The 22,226-nt window shown below is 43.0% G+C and overlaps 1 protein-coding gene across 1 annotated transcript in view; it reads left to right on the top strand.

Annotated features, from left to right (window-relative positions):
• SMARCA2 (SWI/SNF related BAF chromatin remodeling complex subunit ATPase 2) overlaps nucleotides 1–22,226 on the top strand; it is a 274,747-nt gene that overhangs the window by 31,832 nt on the left and 220,689 nt on the right. The gene's annotated exons all lie outside the window — the stretch shown is intronic.

Here is a 22,226-nt window from a genome sequence, read left to right as displayed (position 1 = left end):
CCCCTGTAAAAATGGCCTTTTGAAATTTTCATGAAAATGTGAGAAATTGCTGCTAAAGTTCTAAGCCTTGTAACGTCATAGAAAAATAAAAGGATGTTCAAAAAACGATGCCAATCTAAAGTAGACATATGGGGGATGTTAATTAGCAACAATTTTGTGTGGTATAACTGCCTGTCTTACAAGCAGATACATTTAAATTGAGAAAAATGCTAATTTTTGCAATTTTTCGCTAAATTTTGGTGTTTTTCACAATTAAATACTGAACATATCGAGCAAATTTTGCCAGTAACTTAAAGTCCAATGTGTCACGAGAAAACAATCTCAGAATCGCTTGGATAGGTGAAAGCATTCCGGAGTTATTACCACATAAAGTGACACATGTCAGATTTGAAAAATGAGGCTCGGTCAGGAAGGTCAAAAGTGGCTAAAGAGGGAAGGGGTTAAACGCTGCTCCCCGTCCTTGGCTGCCTCGAGGAGACCTCCTGTTTCCCGTCCTCACCCCTGAGGGGGTGGAATTCGAGGTGGCCAAGATTGTGGACAGCAAGATGGTCCAAGGCTCCCTCCAGTACCTGGTCCATTGGAGAGGATACGGGCCCGAGGAGAGTACTTGGGTACCCGCCCGGGATGTTCACGCTGGGGTATTGGTCAGCAGGTTCCACCTGCGTTTTCCCAGTAAGCCAGGTCCACTTAGAAAGGGTCCGGTGGCCCCTCATAAAAGGGGGGGTACTGTAAAGGATCTGCCAGGCACAGCTTCGGGGTTAACTCCCATAATTAATCAGTCAGCACCTGAATCTACATCCCTGAGACTGACTCCAGCTTCCACCACTCAGGCTGGCAGGCTTAGGAGTGGGAGAGCCTATCACAACCTGGCCAGACTCAGCTAGCTCCCGCCCTCGGTCTATTTAAGCCTGCCCTTCCTGTCCCTCGGTGCTTGTGATTCTTTTTGTGTGGTTTCCTGGCCCAGCTACAGCTCCTTCTATTTTGATCCTGCTCCATACAGACCCTGGCTTACTGACTACTCTTCTGCTCTTCGTTTGGTACCTCGCACACTCCTGGCTTGACTCGGCTCGTTCACCACTCTGGTTGCTCACGGTGTTGCCGTGGGCAACTGCCCCTTTCCCTTGCTTGTATTCCCTTGTATGTTTGTCGTGTTTGTCGTGGACTTACTGAGCGCAGAGACCGCCGCCCAGTTGTACCCCGTCGCCTATGGGCGGGTCGTTGCAAGTAGGCAGGGACAGAGTGGCGGGTAGACTAGGGCTCACTTTTCCCTACCCCCCGTCATTACAGTACCCTTGTCTGTTTGTCTGTCGTGCGCATGTTGAGCGTGGGGACCGTTGCCCAGTTGTGCGCCATCCCCTGGGGCGGGCCGTGCAAGTGGGAAGGGACTGAGTGGCGGGTAGATTGGGGCTCACCTGTCTTCTCCCTACCCCGTCATTACAGTTATACTGCAATACATTAGTATTGCAGTAAATCATGCAAGGAATTCAACGATTGCTGGCTCAAGTCCCCTAGGTGGACTAGTAAAAAAAAAGTTAAATACAGTAAAATAAAGTGTTTTTTATTCATAAAAAAATATATATATTAAAAAAGTTAGAAAAAAACTAAAACTTTTTCCCCAAGCTCAATGTAAAAATAAAAAAAAAATCACATAACTGGTATCGCCGCATTCATAAAAATCGGAACAATTACAACATATCATTATATATTTTTTTTCACATGGGATAACTGTTTTGGCAGCCTGAAGGAGATGCCTAATTAGGGAGCGTTTATATGTAGAGAACGGCATAGAGAACATAAATAGTAGTGTCGCCTCAGGAGAGTCTGGGATTAAGACCCCAGTGACTTCTGATATAATTTGAATTGCTGCTTTCCAAAAAGTCCGTAAGGAGGGACAACTCCACTAAATATGAGACATAGGCCCACCTGCAGCGCCACAGCGCTAGTAGTTAACTGGCATAGAGGGGTATCATTTATGTAGAGAGGTAGGGACTCTATACCACCTAGATATCATTTTATAACTAGTTTCTTGTGCCCATATTGCAATGGAGACCTTGTGAGAAAGGAGGAAACATTTTTTCCATTGTACATCTGTAAATTGTTTGCCTAGTTCTCTTTCCCAAGCCTTACAGAAAGGTGGTAAGTTTTGTGAGCGTTGGGAAAGGAGCAGCTTGTATAATATAGAGATGGTGTGTGTGTGGGAGGTAGGGCAGTGACACACAAGCGCTCAAAATCCGATAAAGTGTGGTGAAGATGTGCTTGGCGCTTTATCGTATTATAGAAATGTTTGAATTGGTGATATTCATAAAGGCTAGGGTCAGATGGAAGAATTGTGGTTAGTGGATATAAGGAAGTGTCAGAAAGAACATGGGTAAAGAACATGGGGTTACAGAATGATCTACCGAGGAAGGAGAGGCGAGCCTGGCCCGCTGGGAAGGCCGTGTTATCCGTAATGGGAGTTAGGGGACCCAGCGGATCTATCAAAGAGCCCCCCGTCCCTGATGAGCGTAAATCCAGGAGGGTTTGAGACACAACGAAAGAGACTTGTGTTGGGTTATTTTTGGGGGAGGTCCATGTCCACGGGAGGGTGGACAGTGTGCGTGTGCATAGTTGTTGAGCTAGGCGAACCCAAATCTTGGATCGGTTGTTATGAAAAAAGTCAAGGACACGTGTGTGGGTAGCTACAAGGTGGTAAAGACTACAATCCGGCAGACCAACCCCACCTGCATCAATGGATCGAGGAAGAATCACCCTACTTATCGGCCTGAGCGCTAGATGAAGGATCCAAAGCATTGTTGGATGCGCAGCCAAAAGGAGTATGGGATGGAGATGGAGATCGTCTGCAGGAGGTGCAATAGTCTAGGAACAAGTGTCATTTTTATAATATTTATACAGCTGAACTACGAGAAGTCTTTATTGTTCCAGAACATGAGATCTGTATGAAATTTAGATAATAGGGGGACAAAATTATTCGTGAAGAGTAAGGAAAGGTCAGTAGCTATTCTATTTCCGAGATAAGTTATGCCCCGAGCGGGCCATGAGAAGGGGAAATTTCTTTTAAGAAGCGATACTATGGAGGGCGGAAGAGACACATTTAGGGCTTCAGATAGAGGTTGATCTAAAATTGGACCAGGCACCAAAACGGGACAGCTCGGACATCAGCGAAGGGAGGGATATGTGCAGATCTGTGAGGTAAACCAATAAACCATCCGTAAATGCCGAGCATTTATAATCCACCCCGCCAATGAGAATGCCCTTAATATCCGGACTGTTCTGAATGGAGGCCATAAGATGCTCCATGACTAAAACATATAATAGTGAAGACAAGGGTCAGCCTTGTCTGGTACCATTATTAATATTGAAGGGAGCAGAGGGAGCCATTGATTTTTAATTGTGCCGAGGGGGGTTGATAAAGGGCTAAGATTTTATTGATAAGGGATGGACCTAGCCCTAAGTGTTGAAGGGTAGTGCAGGAGTGCGGGCCATGAGATTCTATCGAAAGCCTTCTTGGCATCTAGTGATAAAATCATGTTAGGAATATGCTGAGTTTGGGCATGGTGAATAATATCCAAGGTTTTGAGCGTGTTATCATGTGCCTCCTGGCCAGGCACGGACCCTACTTCCAGATGTAGGTGCCTGTTTAGTCTGTTGGCTAGTAATTTGACGTAGATTTTAAGGTCTACATTAAGTAAAGAGATAGGTCGATAACTGGAGAAGAGTTGGGGATACTTGCCTGGCTTGGGGAGGACAGCGACATATGCTAAGGTGGAACTAGATGGAAATGTGGTGTCAGGTGTAATAGAGTTAAATGATAACAGCATGAGGGGCGCTAGATGATCAACTAATATTTTATAGAACTTGGCGGTATAGCCATCCCGTCCAGGACTCTCCCCCCCCCCCCCCCCGGGAGAACAGCTATGACTGCAAGAAGTTTCGAAATAGTAAAGTCCTCTTCTAGTTCATCAGAGGCCTCCCTGGATAGACAAGTAAATGTGGAGGGGAAAGAGTCCCGAACTTCGGATGGTGGGTGGGCAGGAGGCCCAAGGTTGTAGGTCAGAATAATAGGTGTGAAAGCACTCAGCTATTTCGGGTGTACTGTGAATTATAGGGCCAGAACGGGATTTAACGCATGGTATATGCGATTGTGCAATCTGGCTTTTCAGGGCTCTGGCTAACATTCGTCCGATTTTGTTCCAAAATTCGTAGAATTTAGTATGACAGATCTGTAAGGTATGTTTATATGCCGAGTCCAGTAGACATCTAGCGTAGTGACGGGCATTCTGTAGTTCCTGCAGTATTGGGATAGAAAGCACACGTTTATGAGCCAGTTCGAGAACTAATCTTTTGAAGGGCGACTTTGAGGGAGTGGGCCTTTTCTTTCTTATGACGGGTCCCCTGCTTTATAAGGACCCCCCTGAGTACACATTTAAGAGCCTCCCATTGCATCACAGGAGAGGTGGTGTCCCGTGCATGATCAGAGGTGAAATGTGCAATTGTGCTTATCAGGTCGGCTTTGCAGACCTCATCGAGAAGTAAAGATTCATTGAGTCTCCAGGACCAAGAGCTTTTAGTGAGAAAAGGGAGATGTAGGGTGCAGTAGACAGGGGTATGATCTGACCACAGAATATTGCCGATGGAGTTCGAGAAGGATACAGTCCAGGCGACTGTAGGTACTATGTGGATGGGAATAAAAGCTATAATCCCTATCAGAAGGATGTTGAAATCCAAGAATCACAGAGCTGAAGCCGCAAAAGGGCGCGTTTCACCTATTTAATAGCACTATATGCTATACTGGAGCATCCAGTAGAATTATCCACGGTCGGATCCAGAGTAAGGTTAAAGTCTCCACAGAATACCACAGTCCCAGTGTCAATGGGTTTAAGAAGAAAGGGAACTTGTCCTTGGTTGGGGGCATATGCATTGATTATTGTGAACTCGTGACCGTCAATGTTTAAAACTAGGACAATATACCGTGCTTCCGGGTCTGCTATGAAATTTATAACTTGATGAGTTAGGGATTTGTGAAGCGCTATGGCAACTCCACAGGATCTGGAATGTAGGTTATTATTAAGGTGCCATTGTGTGTAAAATGTATGTTTGATAGTGGTGTCGTGACCCTCCTTGAAGTGTCTCTCTTGAAAACAGGCAATGTGTACCTTACGTTTATGAAGGAGATGTAGAACTTGTGCCCGCTTTTCTGGGGTATTCAGCCCCTTCACATTGAAGGAGGCTATAGTGATGTCAGCCATGAAGATAGATAAAACTGCTCACTGAGGTCTTCCTGTGGAAAAAACAGGAGTCCAGGGTCCCCACGAATGGAAGGGGAAAGGGTAGGGATCTAGGTATAGAAAATGCAGTGTTAGAGAAAAACAAATACATTAACAAAAAAGGCAGTCCAGAAAAAACTGCCGCGTAGGCTAAACACAAAAGTGTTAGGGACCAGAAGGCATCTAGGATGCCTGCAAGAGGTCCAGTATCTATGGGGGGGGGGGGGGAGTGAAAGATACGCATAAGAGCTGTCTGTGCCCCCTGATGTATGGTATAGTAGCTATAAAATATAATACGGCCAGCAAACATTTAAGATACATCAAGCTGAAATGATGGGGAGAGAATTATGCAAAAACATAGACATATGGGTAATAACAAAATAGGCACTTGGTCAATAACAGCGAGACAGGTCAAACAGTGAAGAATTATCTAAACCATTGAATGGGTAAAACCCCTTTAATGCATGTAATTTATAAATGTAAATACAATTGTAATATACTTACATTTTCCAAAGTGGCCCCATTTCCAGATCCTGCCGTGGGGAACTTGACTGGTGACTTCACTCTCTGCACTGGCTCTGCCGCTTTGTTGATCTTGAATTCTTTGCCGGGTATACGACACGTCACTTGTCACGTGGTGTATATCGGCTTGTTCTGTTGTAACGCGCATGCGCAGCCCCTGCTGTTATCTCGAGAACAGCAGGGACCGCGAGAACAGCAGTGACAGCGCATGCGCGTTACAGGCTGTGAAGCAGAACAAGCCGATATACACCACGTGACAAGTGACGTGTCGTCTACCCGGCAAAGAATTCAGGATCAACAAAGCAGCAGAGCCAGTGCAGAGAGTGACGTCACCAGTCAAGTTCCCCACGGCAGGATCTGGAAACGGGGCCACTTTGGAATGTAAGTATATTACAAATGTATTTACCGTATTTTTCAGACTATAAGACGCAGTTTTTAGCAAGAATAAATCTTGCTAAAAAGTCCCTGCGTCTTATAGTTCGCAGTCAAGGGACCCGGCAACGCCGGGCGCCATGACCGCTTCATTACTTAACCCTTTCCCGACCCATGATGTGCCGACACATCAGGGAGAGGGGGATGATGTATGGCACGGGCTCACGCACTGAGCCCGCTCCATACTCTGCAGGTTTCAGCTTCTGACAGGCTGCTATAATGGCCAGGAGCAGCAATACCGCTGTTACTGGCAGTTTAAAGGGCTTGTGCCATAAAACACATGTATCCCTTATCCACAGGATGGGGGATGCATGTGTGATTGATAAGGAGAACGGGGACTGAAAGTTACCAAGAGCGCTGCATGAGAAGCTGTGACTTCCGCGTTCTGTGTCCGGCAGCTTCATGGAGATCAATGGGATGCTTCTGCGCATGCGCGAGCGGCTCTCCATTGATCTCTATGGAGCTGCTGAACAGATAAGCCAGACACAGAACCCGGAAGTCCGGGCTTCTCATATAGCGCTCTGGGTGACTTTCCCTACACTGTTCTCCTTATCGCTGGGGGTCCCAGCGGTCGGACCCCCAGCGATCTCACATGTAGCCCCTATCCTGTGGATAGGGGATACATGTGTTTTATGGCAAACCCCTTTAACTAGTTAAATGCCGTGGTCAATAGCGACTGCAACATTTATAGGGGTTTTTCTATGAAGGACATTTATGACATATCCACAGGATATGTCATAAATGTCAGATAGATGCAGGTCCCACCTCTAGGACCCGCACCTATCTCTAGAACAGGGCCCCCTATACCCCGTTCTAGCTTTCTGTGCTCTCCCGGCCACTTGATCACATGTGGAGTTACTGAAACAGCATAATAGGCAAGTGAAACGAAATCTCGTTTACCTCCGTAATCTCGCGAGATTTCGTTTCCCTTGCTAGAAATCTCAAAGAAAAGATTCAGAAGTGTCAGGATTCTGAATACACATGACGTCCAGGCTGGATGATCATGCGTATTCATTATCAGGACACTTGATTAACGTTAATCTCTGTGTATGTGGCTGCACATCGCTGCTGTGTAAATCAATGGAGAGGAGTGTATGATGCTGACTGGTCACTGATTGGTCAGCGTCATACACGTAAACACGCCCAGTTAAAAACACAATACACGCCCAGTTGGACATAACAAAAAAAAAACGCCCAATTGTCCATTTCAAACCTCATTTGCATATATATAAAATAGCTCATAACTTGGCCAAAAATGAACGTTTTTTTAAAAAAAAAAACGTTACTGTTATTTACATTGCAGCGCCGATCACATGCAATAGGAGATAGGGATTTGAGAATCTGGTGACAGAGCCTCTTTAAAGGAGTTAGATCAGTTTTGCCTGGAAGAATGGGGAAAAAATCCCAGTGTCTAGATGTGCGTAGCTAATAGAGACATCCCCCAAGAGACTTACATATGTAATTGCAGCAAAAGGTGGCTCCAAAGTATTGTCTTTCAGGGGGTGAATATTTATGTACATTAATGTTCTGTGTTTTTTTGTCTTAATAATTGCTTGTGTCACAGTAAAACATATTTTGCACCTTCAAAGTTGTGTAAAGTAATTGGTAGAAACGACCCAAAAATCCATTTTCATTGCAGTTTATAATGGAATAAAAACAGGAAAAACACCAAGGGGGTGAATACATTTAGGCTGGATTCACACGAGCATGTTCGGTCCGTAAAGGACGGAACGTATTTCGGCCGCAAGTCCGGGACCGAACACACTGCAGGGAGCCGGGCTCCTAGCATCATAGTTATGTACTACGCTAGGAGTCCCAGCCTCGCTGCGGGACAATTGTCCCGTACTGTAATCATGTTTTCAGTACGGGACAGTAGTTCCACGGAGAGGCAGGGACTCCTAGCGTCGTACATAACTATGATGCTAGGAGCCCGGCTCCCTGCAGTGTGTTCGGTCCGGGACTTGCGGCTGAAATACATTCCGTCCTTTATGGACCGAACATGCTCTTGTGAATCCAGCCTTACAAGACATTGCATATAGCAGTTATATAACTGCTATATAAATGCCCTTGACTACGCTCTTTTAGTCAGTACCGTGAGATCTCGCCACCGGGGGCGTTAAGAGAGCACTGCTGGGCATGCCGGGAGCCCCTTGCCTGGAAGTTCGGATGCGACTCTTGCGGAGAGTCGGGTCATTTGCATAATGTGCTTGCCACATATAAAACATCTTTTACTTTTTTTTCAATAGTTCTACTTAGGGGATAACAGTTTTTGAAATAAAACCAATAAGGTGAAAATGGTGATAGGTACTCTTTCAGGACGTTTTTGCCCCCTTTAATTTTTTCCATTGACATGGTTGCATGAGACCTCGTTTTTTTGCAGGAAAAGTATCTTCTGGTAGCACCATTTTAAGGTACAAATATACTAGACGCACAGCAGCGTACCTCACGGATGCAAAGCAGGAGAATGGAGCGGGCTCACGTGCTGAACTTGCTCCCTACACACGGATGTTGGCAGTATGTTACAGCCGACCCTTCACTTCAACCGCTTATATAACTCCGCTGATTTTCTTTTCCTGCTATCTGCCCGCGTTCCCCTGTAATCGGTCCCGTTAGTTTCGGTGGCCTGTAAGAGTAGAATATCAAGTGGAAGATTCCCAGCCATCAGTGTTTAGCTAGTAAGCTATGCAGCTTGTTTTATATGTTAGAGGACGTGACAGGTCCTCTTCAATAGGAGCCGGTAAAAATTACAATACACTGCAAAACATTTATATTTTTAAGTATTTTACCCTAGGGGGACTAAAGTAAAAATAACACGTTTTTTAACCCCTTCCTGATATTTGGCGTACAGTTACGTCATAGCCGGTACGGGCGAGCATGGAGCAAGCGCATGAGCTAAGCCCGCTCCAAACTCAGCGTGTGTCGGCTGTCTATTACAGCTGATAACACGACAGTATTTTCATCTATCCCGAAATACTGACCGTAAATACGGTCTGTATTGTATCCGTATTCCATCCGTATATACGGATCCTTACAAAAAGAGGGAGGTTGCAAATGATGTCATCAGCATGTTGCATAGCAATGCTTCCGTAAATATGGACAGTTTACGGATGCACATCAGTAGCAGCCCGTATTTACGGAAGCTCCCATAAACTTCTATGGGAGAGTCCTTGCCGTAATTACTGACAAGAATAAGACAGGTTCTATGATTTTTTTCAGCATGGACACCCATCAGTAAGGCCCAATGCACACGATCGTGCTTTTCCAGCCGCAATTCCTCCGAAAATCCACGGGAGAATTGCGGCCCGATTAATTTCTATGGGCCCATGCACACGACCGGTCCGTCCATGGCTCAGGAGCCTGGACCGCAGAAAGAACGGACATGTCTTATTACGGCCGTGTTCTGCGGTCCAGGCTCATAGAAAATAATGGACGCGGTCATGTGCACGGCCCGCGATTTGCGGGTGGTTCGCGGATGACACTCCGCGGCCGGCCGACCCCAAAATCACGGCCGTGCACATGGCGCGGTCGTGTGCATGAGGCCTGAAAATACTGAAAGGTGTCCGTGGCCAATAGAAATGAATGGGTCCGTAATTTCTGTCCGTAATTGCTGATGAAAAATACTGTCGCGTGCCTTAGATTGTGCAGTCAATAGCGACCACGGCATCAAAGCCATTAGAAAGATCACGGAGTGCCGATGTTTGTAATGTTTTTACATGCCCGTTCTTTCTGCGGTCCAGGCTCCTGGGCCATGCACGGACCGTGGAAACCATGGTCATGTGCATGGCCCCATAGAAATTAATGGGGCTGTAATTCTCCCCTGGATTTTCAGGGGAATTGCGGCCGCAAAAGCACGTTCGTGTGCATGGGGCCTTAAATTAAGTTTTCTTCTATATACAAAAAAATATATTAAAAGTAAATAAACAAAAAAAACCTCATATTTCCCCTAATGTAAAAAAAATAAAACAACATGGTATCACAGCAACCGTTACAAGTCCAAACTATTACAATATAAGATTATTTAACCCGCACAATGAACAGCGTAAATAGCAAAAAAAAAAAAAAAATTTAAACCGCCAGAATTGCTGTTATTGATCACCAAGCTTCCCATACAAAATAGAATAACGTCATCAAAAAGTCACATGTATCCCAAAATGATACTAATAAAAACTACATCTCAACTAGCAAAAAACAAGCCCTCACACAGCTCAATCGACAAAAACGAAAAAAAAAAAAAAAATGTCTTTCAGAATATGGTGTAACAAAACAATTTTTTTAACATCGGTTTCTATGAGGAGATAAGTGCAAATCTGGATGTTGGTCATGCGGCTGATGTGATTTCTTTGGATTTTGCAAAAGCTTTTGATACTGTTTCACACAACAGTCTTGTTCTGAAGCTACAGATACAGGGACTGGGGGACCATGTATGCAAGTGGGTAAAGAATTGGTTAAGAGACAGAAAACAAAGAGGCGTTATAAATAGTACTTACTCAAAATGGGTTGCAGTCAGCAGCGGGGTACAACAAGGATCGGTGTTAGGCTCTACTCACACGCCCAGTTGTCCATTAAGAAACTCATTCGCATAAAGCTAAAATAGGTCATAACTCCGTCAAAAATGATCGTTTTTCTAAATAAAAAACACTGCTGTAATCTACATTACAGCGCAGATCACATCATGTACAATATAGGCCACTTATAATGTGGTGACAGAGCCTCTTTAAAACTTAACTTGACTATAAAATATTACAGAAAGACCTAGATAAGCTGGCAACATGGGCAAAAACATGGCAGATGAAATTAAATGTTGATAAATGTAAAGTAATGCACCTAGGATGCAATAATATTGTCACGGCTGTGGGGTATGTGGACCTACTAGGCCGCTCCGCATGGAATTCAGTTTTGGGCTCCACATTCTATAAAGGATATAGTAGAACTGGAGAGGGTTTAAAGGCGGGCAACTAGATTATTAAATGGGATAGGAGGTGTCGCTTACAATGAAAGGCTAGAGAAATTGGGCTTGTTCAGCTTGGAACAAAGACGTTTTACAGGTGATCTTATTAACATGTATAAATATATGTGCGGTCAATACAGAGAACTAGCACATAATCTGGACTCTACAAAGGACCATGGAACAGTCATTGCGTGTGGAAGAAAGACGTTTCAAATATCAATATAGGAAAAGGAAAATGTGTGTTTTGTCGCCACATTCTGAGACAAAACTTTTTTATTTTTCCGTCGATTGAGCGGTATGAGGGATTATTTTTTGCGGGGCGAGCTGTAGTTTCTATTGGTACCATTGTGCTACATTAGACTTTTTGATCACTATTTATTTCCTTTTTGTGGGATATGAAGTGACCAAAAAATAGTGATTCTGGCGTTTTCGGATTTTTTTTTCTTTTTACGGCGTTCACCATGTGAGTTAAATAGCTGTAATAGTTACAGATGCAGCGATACCAATTTTGTATATTTTTTACATTACTTCACTTACGTCACTTGTTGAGAAGGATCTGCGTGTACTAGTAGATCATAAACTAAATAACAGCATGCAATGTCAATCAGCTGCTTCAAAGGCCAGCAGGATATTGTCGTGTATTAAGAGGCATGGACTCTCGTCACAGGGATGTAATATTACCACTTTACAAAGCATTAGTGAGGCCTCATCTAGAATATGCAGTCCAGTTCTGGGCTCCAGTTCATAGAAAGGATGCCCTGGAGTTAGAAAAAATACAAAGAAGAGAAACAAAGCTAATAAGGGGCATGGAGAATTTAAGTTATGAGGAAAGATTAAAAGAACTAAACCTATTTAGCCTTGGAAAAAAGACGACTAAGCGGGGGCATGATTAACCTATATAAATATATGAATGGCACATACAAAAAATATGGTGAAATCCTGTTCAATGTAAAATGCCCTAAAAAAACAAAGGGGGACTCCCTTCGACTGGAAAAATATCACTCTGTGTGTAATGAATCTATATAATATATGAGTTTCACTTTTTGAATTGAATTACTGAAACAAATTAACTTTTTAATGATATTCTAATTCATTGAGAAGGATTAGTGTGTGTTATATAGATATATAAAAAAAAAATGACACTACAAAAGCTTTATTAATTATTATTTTATTTTTTAACCCATTTTATTAGTCCCCCTAGCGGACTTGAACCAGCGATCGTTAGATAGAAGGTATAGTACACTGCAATACTAATGTATTGCAATATATTGTCATTTTTACAGTCTCCTGTGAAAGGGGTTTTCCAGGGACACAAAAATTTTTAACTAATATTCTATGTAATTATTTAATAAAGATCCTAACATATAGCCTGTTATTAGCATTAAATCTGAACACTTTCCTTCCTATTCTCCCTACCTCTGTCCGGCCGGAAGTTCTGATTTTCATCAGTGTCTTTTTTTCTCTCGACACAGGCTCGTGCATGAGAGTTAGAATACACACAGTCCTGTGCCGATACCTCACTGACCTACGTAACAACACAGGGCTGTTCTTTACTAATTATTCTGCCCCCTTTGTGTTATTTGGCCCCCCCACTAGTTCTCCCCCTTTAGTTTATTCCGCCAACCTGCTTTATCTGAGGTGATCCCCATCATTCCTAAATATACGTACCCCATTATAACTAGATATAAAATGGTGCTGCTATTGAAGTACAAGCAAAGAATGAACGGAGCGGACATTGAGGCTGTGGACCAATAAGATGCCTCAAACCTGGGACTTCTGATGTAGACCCTGGTTTGAGGCATCCTATTGGTCCACAGTCTCCTCAATGACCGCCCTGTTGAATTCTTTAATTACAGAAACAAATGCGGTAAAATAACAAAAAAGTAATACTCACCTCTTCTATTGCCCGCCGAACCAGCGCTGCAGCTTCGGCAGTGGCAGCAGTTTTTATATACAAGCAGACAGCATACAACTGCTGCAACCAATCAGTGGTCACGTGCTGGCTGCACCGTAAGCCAATGTTAGTAATTGTTAGGAATGTAGGAGGGGGAGGAAAAATAAATAAGTCGGAAAACCCCTTAAGGACATGGTCAATTTTGGCCTTGAGGACAGAACATTTTTTTTATATTTCCCTCTTTGCATCCCGACGCTCATAACTTTTTTATTTTTTGTACGACGTAGTTGTATGAGACTTTGTTTTTTGCGGGACGATTTGTACTTTATGTAGGTACCAGTTTTTGGTACAAATACATTATCGTTTAACCCCTTCCCGCTCCTTGACGTACTATTACGTCATGGCAGCTGTATCGTTCGCGCTCCATGCCGTAATAGTACGTCTCGGGAGTAACGGCCGTTTCGGCCGTCCTCCCGACACATACAGGAGCTGTGACGCTGCTGTCTTGTTCAGCAGCTGTCACAGCTCCTACAGCGGGGACCGATCGCTGTGTCCCCGCTGATTAACCCCTTAAAAGCCGCGTTCTATAGAGATCGCGGCTTTTTAGGGGTTAAGCTGCCATCGCCGGCCTGCTACGCGATAGCGGCCGGCGATGGTGACTATGGCAACCGGACACCAAACAATGGCGTCCGGCTATGCCATAGACGGAAGCCTAGTGGGTCCTGACAACGTCAGGACCCACTATGCTTGCTGTCAGTGAGTAGCTGACAGTTCTAATACACTGCACTACGCATGTAGTGCAGTGTATTAGAATAGCGATCAGAGCCTCCTGCCCTCATGTCCCCTAGTGGGACAAAGTAATAAAGTTAAAAAAAAGTTAAAAAAAGATGTGTAAAAATAAGAAAATAAAAGATTTAAAAGTAATAAAAGTAAAAATCCCCCCTTTTCCCTTATCAGTCCTTTATTATTAATAAAAATATATAAACAAACAAATAAACTATACCTAATTGGTATCGCCGCGTCCGTAACGGCCTGAACTACAAAACTATGTCGTTATTTATCCCGCACGGTGAACGCCGTAAAATAAAATAATAATAAACCGAACCACAATCACAATTCTTTGGTCACTTCACCTCCCAAAAAATGGAATAAAAAGAGATCAAAAAGTCGCATGTACCTAAAAATGGTGCTGATCGAAACTACAGTTCGTTACGCAAAAAATAAGTCCTCGCACGGCTTTATTGATTGAAAAATAAAAAGGTTCTGGCTCTTAGAATAAGGTAACACAAAAAGTGAATGATTGTTTACAAAACGTATTTTATTGTGCAAACGCCATAAGACATAAAAAACTATAAACATCTGGTATCGCCATAATCGTATCGCCCCGCAGAATAAAGTGAATATGTCATTTATAGCGCACGGTGAACGCTGTAAAAAAAAACGACAAAAAAAACAATTGTAGAATTGCTGTTTTTTAGTCACCACGCCAGCTAAAAATAGAATAAAAACTGATCAAAAAGCCGCATGCACCCCAAGAAAACTACAATGGATTCCTCAAGGGGTCTAGTTTCCAAATTGGGGTCACTTTTGGGGGGATCCCAATGTTTTGGCACCACAAGACCTCTTCAAACCGGACATGGTGCCTAATAAAAAAGAGGCCTCAAAATCCACTAGGTGCTCCTTTGCTTCTGAGGCCGGCGCTTCAGTCCATTACCGCCCGAGGGCCACATGTGGGATATTTCTCTAAACTGCAGAATCTGGGCAATACGTATTAAGTTGCGTTTCTCTGATAAATCCTTTTGTGTTATAAAAAAAATGGTATAAAGAGGATTTTCTGACAAAAAAAAAATTTAAATTTCACCTCTACTTTGCTCTAAATTTTTGTGAAACACCTAAAGGGTTCATAAACTTTCTACATGCTGTTGTGAATACTTTGAGGGGTCTAGTTTCTAAAATGGGGTATTTGATAGGGGTTTCTAATATATGGGCCCCTCAAAGCAACTTCAGAACTGAACTGGAACCTAAAAAAATAAATAAATGAGGCAATACTTCGCTTCTTACATTATACTGATAATGAGCCGTGCCCACGCCGAGATGACCCCAGTTTTGACCGTTTGTATAAACGGAGACCCCTATTAGACCGTTCCAGTGCCCGGTTTTCCCCAGCATACACCCCGATAAGTGTATTTCTATAGATGAGTCCCTGGTACATTTTAAAGGGAGCGTTCAATTCCGCGAGTACCTGCCGGGTAAGAGGGCAAGGTATGGCGTGAAGATGTATAAGCTGTGCGAGAGTGCATCAGGGTATACCTACAGGTTTAGGATATATGAAGGAAAGGCCACCCCCAAACCAGACTGCATCCTGGACTACAATAGGTACATGGGAGGGATGGACTTGTAAGATCAAGCCCTGAAGCCCTACAGCGCCATGCGGTGTGGTATAAGAAGCTGGCCGGGCACATCATACAGATGGCATTGTACAATGTGTACGTGCTACGTCGATGTGCAGGCCAGACGGGAACTTTCCTGGAATTTCAAGAGGTGATTATCAAGAACCTAATCTTTAGGGACCAAGAAGGGGGGGCACCCAGTACTTCTGGAAGCGAGCCCACACGCATCGTACCAGGGCAACACTTTCCAGGAGAAGTTCCCCAAACTGGCAAGAAGGGAAAAAGTCAAAAGAGGTGCAAAGTCTGCTATAAGAGGGGGATAAGGGAGGACACAATATATCATTGTGACACGTGTCCCGAATAACCAGAGCTCTGTATAAAAGTGTTTTAAAATTTATCATACATCCCTTGGTTTATAATTTACCCCAATTTTACTTACCCTGATGCACTCCGCACAGCTTATCCCCCCTCGTCTTTCCCCTCTGGGCCCTGCTGTGTGTCCAGGCAGCTGATAACAGCCACATGTAGGGTATTGCCATACCCGGGAGAACCCACATTACAGTTTATGGGGTGTAGGTCTCCGGTCAAAATGGTCACTACACCTCTAGATGAATGCCTTAAGGGTGTAGTTTTTAAAACGGGGTCACTTCTTGCGGGTTTCAACTGTACTGGTACCTCAGGGGCTTCTGCATACATGACTTCGCACTAGAAAATCCCGAGTAGGCCAAATGGTGGTCCTTTCCTTCTGAGCCCTCCCATGGGCCCAAACGGCAGTTTATCACAACAAATGGGGTATTGCGGCACTCAGAACAAATTGCGCAACAGAATGGGGTATTTTGTTTCTTGTGAAAATAAGAAATTTTCAGCCAAAACTACATATTATTTGACAAAAATAATTTTGTTTTCATTCCCAGCCCAATTCAAATAAGTTCTGTGAAGAAACTATGGGGTCTAAATGGTCACATTACCCATAAATGAATTCCTTGAGGGGTGTAGTTTCCAAAATGGGGTCACTTCTGGTGGGTTTCCATTGCTTTGATACCTCTGGGGCTCTGCAAATGTGACATGGCACCCGAAAACCAATCCAACAAAATCTGTACTCCAAAGAACACACAGCGCTCCTTCCCTTCTGAGGCCTCCCATGGGCCCAAACGGCAGTTTATCACCACAAATGGGGTATTGCCGCACTCAGGACAAATTGGGCAACAAAATGGAGTATTTTATTTCTTGTGAAAATAAGAATTTTTGAGCAAAAATGACATATTATTGGAAAAAATATATATTTTTTAAATTCCCAGCCCAATTCAAATAAGTTCTGTGAAGAAACTATGGGGTCTAAATGGTCACATTACCCATAAATGAATTCCTTGAGGGGTGTAGTTTCCAAAATGGGGTCACTTCTGGTGGGTTTCCATTGCTTTGATACCTCTGGGGCTCTGCAAATGCGACATGGCACACGAAAACCAAACCAGCAAAATCTGTACTCCAAAGAACACACAGCGCTCATTCCCTTCTGAGGCCTCCCGTGGGCCCAAACGGCAGTTTATTGCCACAAATGGGGTATTGATGCACTCAGGAGAAATTGGGCAACAAAATTGAGTATTTTGTTCCCTGTGAAAATAAGAAATTTTGATCACAAATGACATTTTATTGGAAAAAATGACATTTTTTTCATTTCAGAGCCCAATTCAAATACGTGCTGTGAAAAAAATGTGCGGTCAAAATGGTAACAACAACCCTAAATGAATTCCTTGAGGGGTGTAGTTTCCAAAATGGGGTCACTATTGGGGGATTCCTACTGTTTTGACACCTCAACACCTCTTCAAACCTGGCATGCTGCCTAAAATATATTCTAATAAAAAAGAGGACTCAAAATGCACTAGGTGCTTCTTTGCTTCTAGGGCTTGTCTTTTAGTCCACGAGCGCAGTAGGGCCACATGTGGGACATTTCTAAAAACTGCAGAATCTGGACAATACATATTTAGTAGTGTTTCTCTGGTAAAACCTTCTGTGTTACAGAAAAAAAAATGAATAAAATTGAAATTCAGCAAGAAAAATGAAATTTGCAAATTTCACCTCCACTTTGCTTTAATTCCTGTGAAATGCCTGAAGGGTTAAAAAACTTTATAACTGCTGTTTTGAATACTTTGAGGGGTCTAGTTTTTAAAATGGGGTGTTTTATCAGGGTTTCTAATACATAGGCCCCACAAAGCGACTTCAGAAACTCAAGAGGTACCTTAAAAAAAAGGCTTTTGAAATTTTCTTAAAAATATGAGAAATTGCTGTTTATGTTCTAAGCCTTGTAACGTCCAAGAAAAATAAAAGAATGTTCAAAAAACGATGCCAATCTAAAGTAGACATATGGGAAATGTGAACTAGTAACTATTTTGGGTGGTATAACCGTCTGTTTTACAAGCAGATGCATTTAAATTCTGAAAAATGCAATTTTTTCAAAAATTTCTCTAAATTTTGCAATTTTTCACCAATAAACACTGAATATATCGACCAAATTTTACCACGAACATGAAGCCCAATGTGTCACGAGAAAACAATCTCAGAATCGCTTGGGTAGGTTTAAGCATTCCGACGTTATTACCACATAAAGTGAAATATGTCAGATTTGAAAAATGGGCTCTGAGCCTTAAAGGGGTTTTCCAATACTTTTTTTTATTTTTTAAATCAATGCAATGTTCCTCTATTAAGATATTAGTGCACTCTGTCTAGCTTTTTCTTGATAATAAATGGTTTTAGTAACATTACTCCCTATTGTTTACCTGGAGAGGTTTGTTTTGCTCAGTAAGTTCATTCCTCTTCTCTTCCTGTGTTTCTCCTCCCTGCATGCACTGCTCTAGTCCCAGCATGCAATGTGCATGCAGCAGTGCACTTGCTCCGCCTACTACACCCAGCTCTACTAACTTCTGCAATCCCAGTCTTCATTTTGGTGCTCTCATTCTATTACTGCTAGCACAAGCTGAAATCACTGGATATCTGCGTTTTTAAACAACACTGACCCTATATGATGATACGTAAAGTTTGGTCTTTATAATTATACGTTTTCTAAATGTATATTAACTGTTTATACAGTCTTAGTTTTAAATACTGTATTTTATATATATATATATATATATATATATATATATAAAATAAAAAAAATAGAATTCTAACATGTGAATTGGGATAAAAGGAGCAATACCTGTGGATCGCCGCTGCATCCTGTGTCGGAGATTCACAGTGAGCAAGAAAAAACTAAAGGGAAGCAGCGCTCCTAACTAGCCATCGATGAAAAATAATTCCCCTTCATGTAACTCTGCTACCTGTCAACTGAAAAGTCATCCACCACAGGGAAAAATGTTAGTCCATCATGTCTGATTCCCAGGTGTTTCTTTGCGGTACTCCTCTGTGTGGAAACATTTTTCACTCTGGCAGCTGATTTTTCCATTGACAGGTATCAGAGTTACACAACAGGAAAACAAATTCCCCATCATGTAACTCTGCTACCTGTGAACTGAAAAGTCATCGGCTGTTTGAAGGGGGTGCACCGCTCGTATAAGCGCTGCTTCCCCTTACTTCATCACACTGTGAATCGCTAACTAGTTCGTATAGAAGCGAAGTATTGCCTAATTATTTTTTTTGGGCTTCCAGTTCAGTTCTGAAGTGGCTTTGAGGGGCCTATATATTAGACACCCCTATGAAACACGACATTTTAGAAACTAGACCCCTCAAAGTATTCACAACAGCATTTAGAAAGTTTATGCACAAAATGTTTTACCAGAGAAACGCAACTCAATACTTATTGTCCAGATTCTGCAGTAGAAATATCCCACATGTGGCCCTCGGGCGGTAATGGACTGAAGCACCGGCCTCAGAAGCAAAGGCGCACCTAGCGGATTTTGAGGCCGCCTTTTTATTAGGCACCATGTCCGGTTTGAATAGGTCTTGTGGTACCAAAATAGTGGAAACCCCCAAAAGGTGATCCCATTTTGGAAACTAGACCACTTGAGGAATACATTGTAGTTTTCTTGGGGTGCATGCAGCTTTTTGATCAGTTTTTATTCTATTTTTAAGTGGCGCGGTGACTAAAAAACAGCAATTCTATTGTTTTTTAATTCTATTTTTGTTACAGCGTTCACCGTGCGCTATAAATGACATATTCACTTTATTCTATGGGGCGATACGATTAGGGCTCATTTACACGAGCGTATTATACGTTTTTGCAACGCGCGTCGCAGGGACCTATGTTACTCTATGGGGCCGTGCAGACAGGTACGTGATTTTCACGCAGCGTATGTCCGCTGCGTGAAACGCACGACGTCCTATATTTGTGCGCTGTTCGCGCATCACGCACCCATTGAAGTCAATGGGTGTGTGAAAACCACGCATGTCGCACGGAAGCAATTCCGTGGGACGCGCGTGATTCACGCAACAGCACTGTAAAGGATGAATGAAAACAGAAAAGCACCACGTTCTTTTCTGTTTACAAACATCCAAACGGAGTGTCATAATGATGGCGGCTGCGCGAAAAGCACGCAGCCGCGCATCATAAAGGGCTGACACACGGAGCTGTTAAGTGCTTTTTGCGCACGCAAAACGCCGCGCTTTTTGCTTGCACAAAACGCACACGCTCGTGTAAACTCGGCCTTACGGTGACACCAGATGTTTATAGTTTTTTTATGTCTTATGGCGTTTGCACAATAAAATACGTTTTGTAAAAAATCATTCACTTTTTGTTACCTTATTCTAAGAGCCAGAACTTTATAATTTTTCCATCAATAAAGCCGTGCGAGGACTTATTTTTTGCGTAACGAACTGTAGTTTCGATCAGGACCATTTTTCGGTAAATGCAACTTTTTGATCTATTTTTAATACATTTTTTGGGAGGTGAAGTGACCAAACAATTGTGATTTTGGTACGGTATATTATTATTTTCTTTTACGGCGTTCACCGCACGGGATAAATAACGAAATAATTTTGTAGTTCAGGCCGTTACGGACGCGGCGATACTAATTATGTATCGTTTATTTATATATTTTTATTAATAAAAAAGGACTGATAAGGGAAAAAAAGGGGGATTTTTTTAACTTTTAATTTCTTATTTTTACACATCTTTTTTAACTTTTTTTTTTACTTTATTACTTTGTCCAACTAGGGGACTTGAGGGCAGGAGGCCCTGATCGCTATTCTAATACACTGCACTACATCCGTAGTGCAGTGTATTAGAACTGTCAGCTATTCACTGACAGCAAGCATAGTGGGTCCTGACTTTGTCAGGACCCACTAGGCTTCCGTCGATGGCATAGCCGGACGCCTTTGTTTGGTGTCCGGTTGCCATAGTAACCATCGCCGGCCGCTATCGTGTAGCAGGCCGGCGATGGTAACTTAACCCCTAAAAACCCGCGATCTCTATAGAACGCGGCTTTTAAGGGGTTAGACAGCGGGGACACAGCGATCGGTCCCCGCTGTAGGAGCTGCGGCAGCTGCTGTACGAGACAGCAGCTGTCACAGCTCCTGCACCTGTCGGGAAGACGGCCGAAACGGCCGTTATTCCTGCAACTTCTTATACACACCGCTACACACCTTCAACCTTGCGCATGCGCAGTGTAATATACACGGCCGCTGAAGACGCAGCCACATAATTTCACAGAGCATGCGCGGTGGAGTGTGTTCACCACGCATGCTCTAATTCAATAAAGAAGCACGTGGTACGGTTACGTCATTTTTGACGTAACCGTACAGTGTGAAAGCCGGAAACCGGAAGCAAGGCAGAAGACCAAATGGACGGGTCTGCACAGGAAGTGCAGATTTTGCATTGCTAAGGGGACGGCGACGGAGGAGGATATACGACGCTACAGCCATCTGATGAAACGTAAGTACATTGGAAAGTTATATCTTTTTCATTGTTTTATTTAAATAAATGTAATTTTTTAGTTCCGGAATACCCCTTTAAGGCCAAAACTAGGCTGCGTCCTTAAGGGGTTAATTTACCGGTACGTAAATTTTTATTTTGGTGAAAATGCCGAAAAAAAGCAGTTCCGCTGCAGTTTTAATATTTTTTTTTTTTACACCATACATGGATCATAAATAATGTTATACATTTGTTGTACAAGTTGTTACGGTCGGGGCGATACCAAATATGTCTATATTATTTCATGTTTTGGGACTTACATTTTAAAAAGTTTATTTATTATAAAAAAAATGGTATTTCTGTGTATTTTTGTTTTTATTTAACATGAATTTTTTTTACATTAATTTAACTTTTTTTTTTATCCCATAAAGGTATTTTTCATTTACATTTTTTAACTGTAATGTACTGGGATAGATCTACATGCCAGTACATTAGCCTGTGTACTTCAATGGACCATGGGCTGTCTGGCCATAAAAGTTATGGGCTTTGATCGCGTCACAGGGATATTCTGTGACGCGATCAAAGGGCAGTCCCCCCATCTCTCATTTACTTTGAACGCTGCGATCAACTTTGATCGCGGCATTCAAGGGGTTAAAGGCGGAGAGGTTTCTCTTCTCTCCGCTGTTAGAGCGGGACCGTGGCTGTGTATTACAGCCGATCCCCGGTTCCTGATCGCGCGCGGACACTGGCTGTCACACAGGACGAGAATGCTCGTCCTAATGCGTGAAGTACTCGCCGCTCAGGATGAGCATTCTCGTCCTGTGTGGGCAACCAGTTAAAAGAGATGCCAATTAAGGCTTCGTTCACATCTGCGTCAGGGCTCCTTTCCGACAGAGCTTTCCGTACGGTGTTCATCCCATCAAAACGACGTAAC

The sequence above is a fragment of the Rhinoderma darwinii genome, chromosome 1 (assembly GCF_050947455.1).
Source record: "Rhinoderma darwinii isolate aRhiDar2 chromosome 1, aRhiDar2.hap1, whole genome shotgun sequence".
Classification (NCBI taxonomy): domain Eukaryota; kingdom Metazoa; phylum Chordata; class Amphibia; order Anura; family Rhinodermatidae; genus Rhinoderma; species Rhinoderma darwinii.
This window is presented reverse-complemented; position numbering and strand designations above follow the sequence as displayed.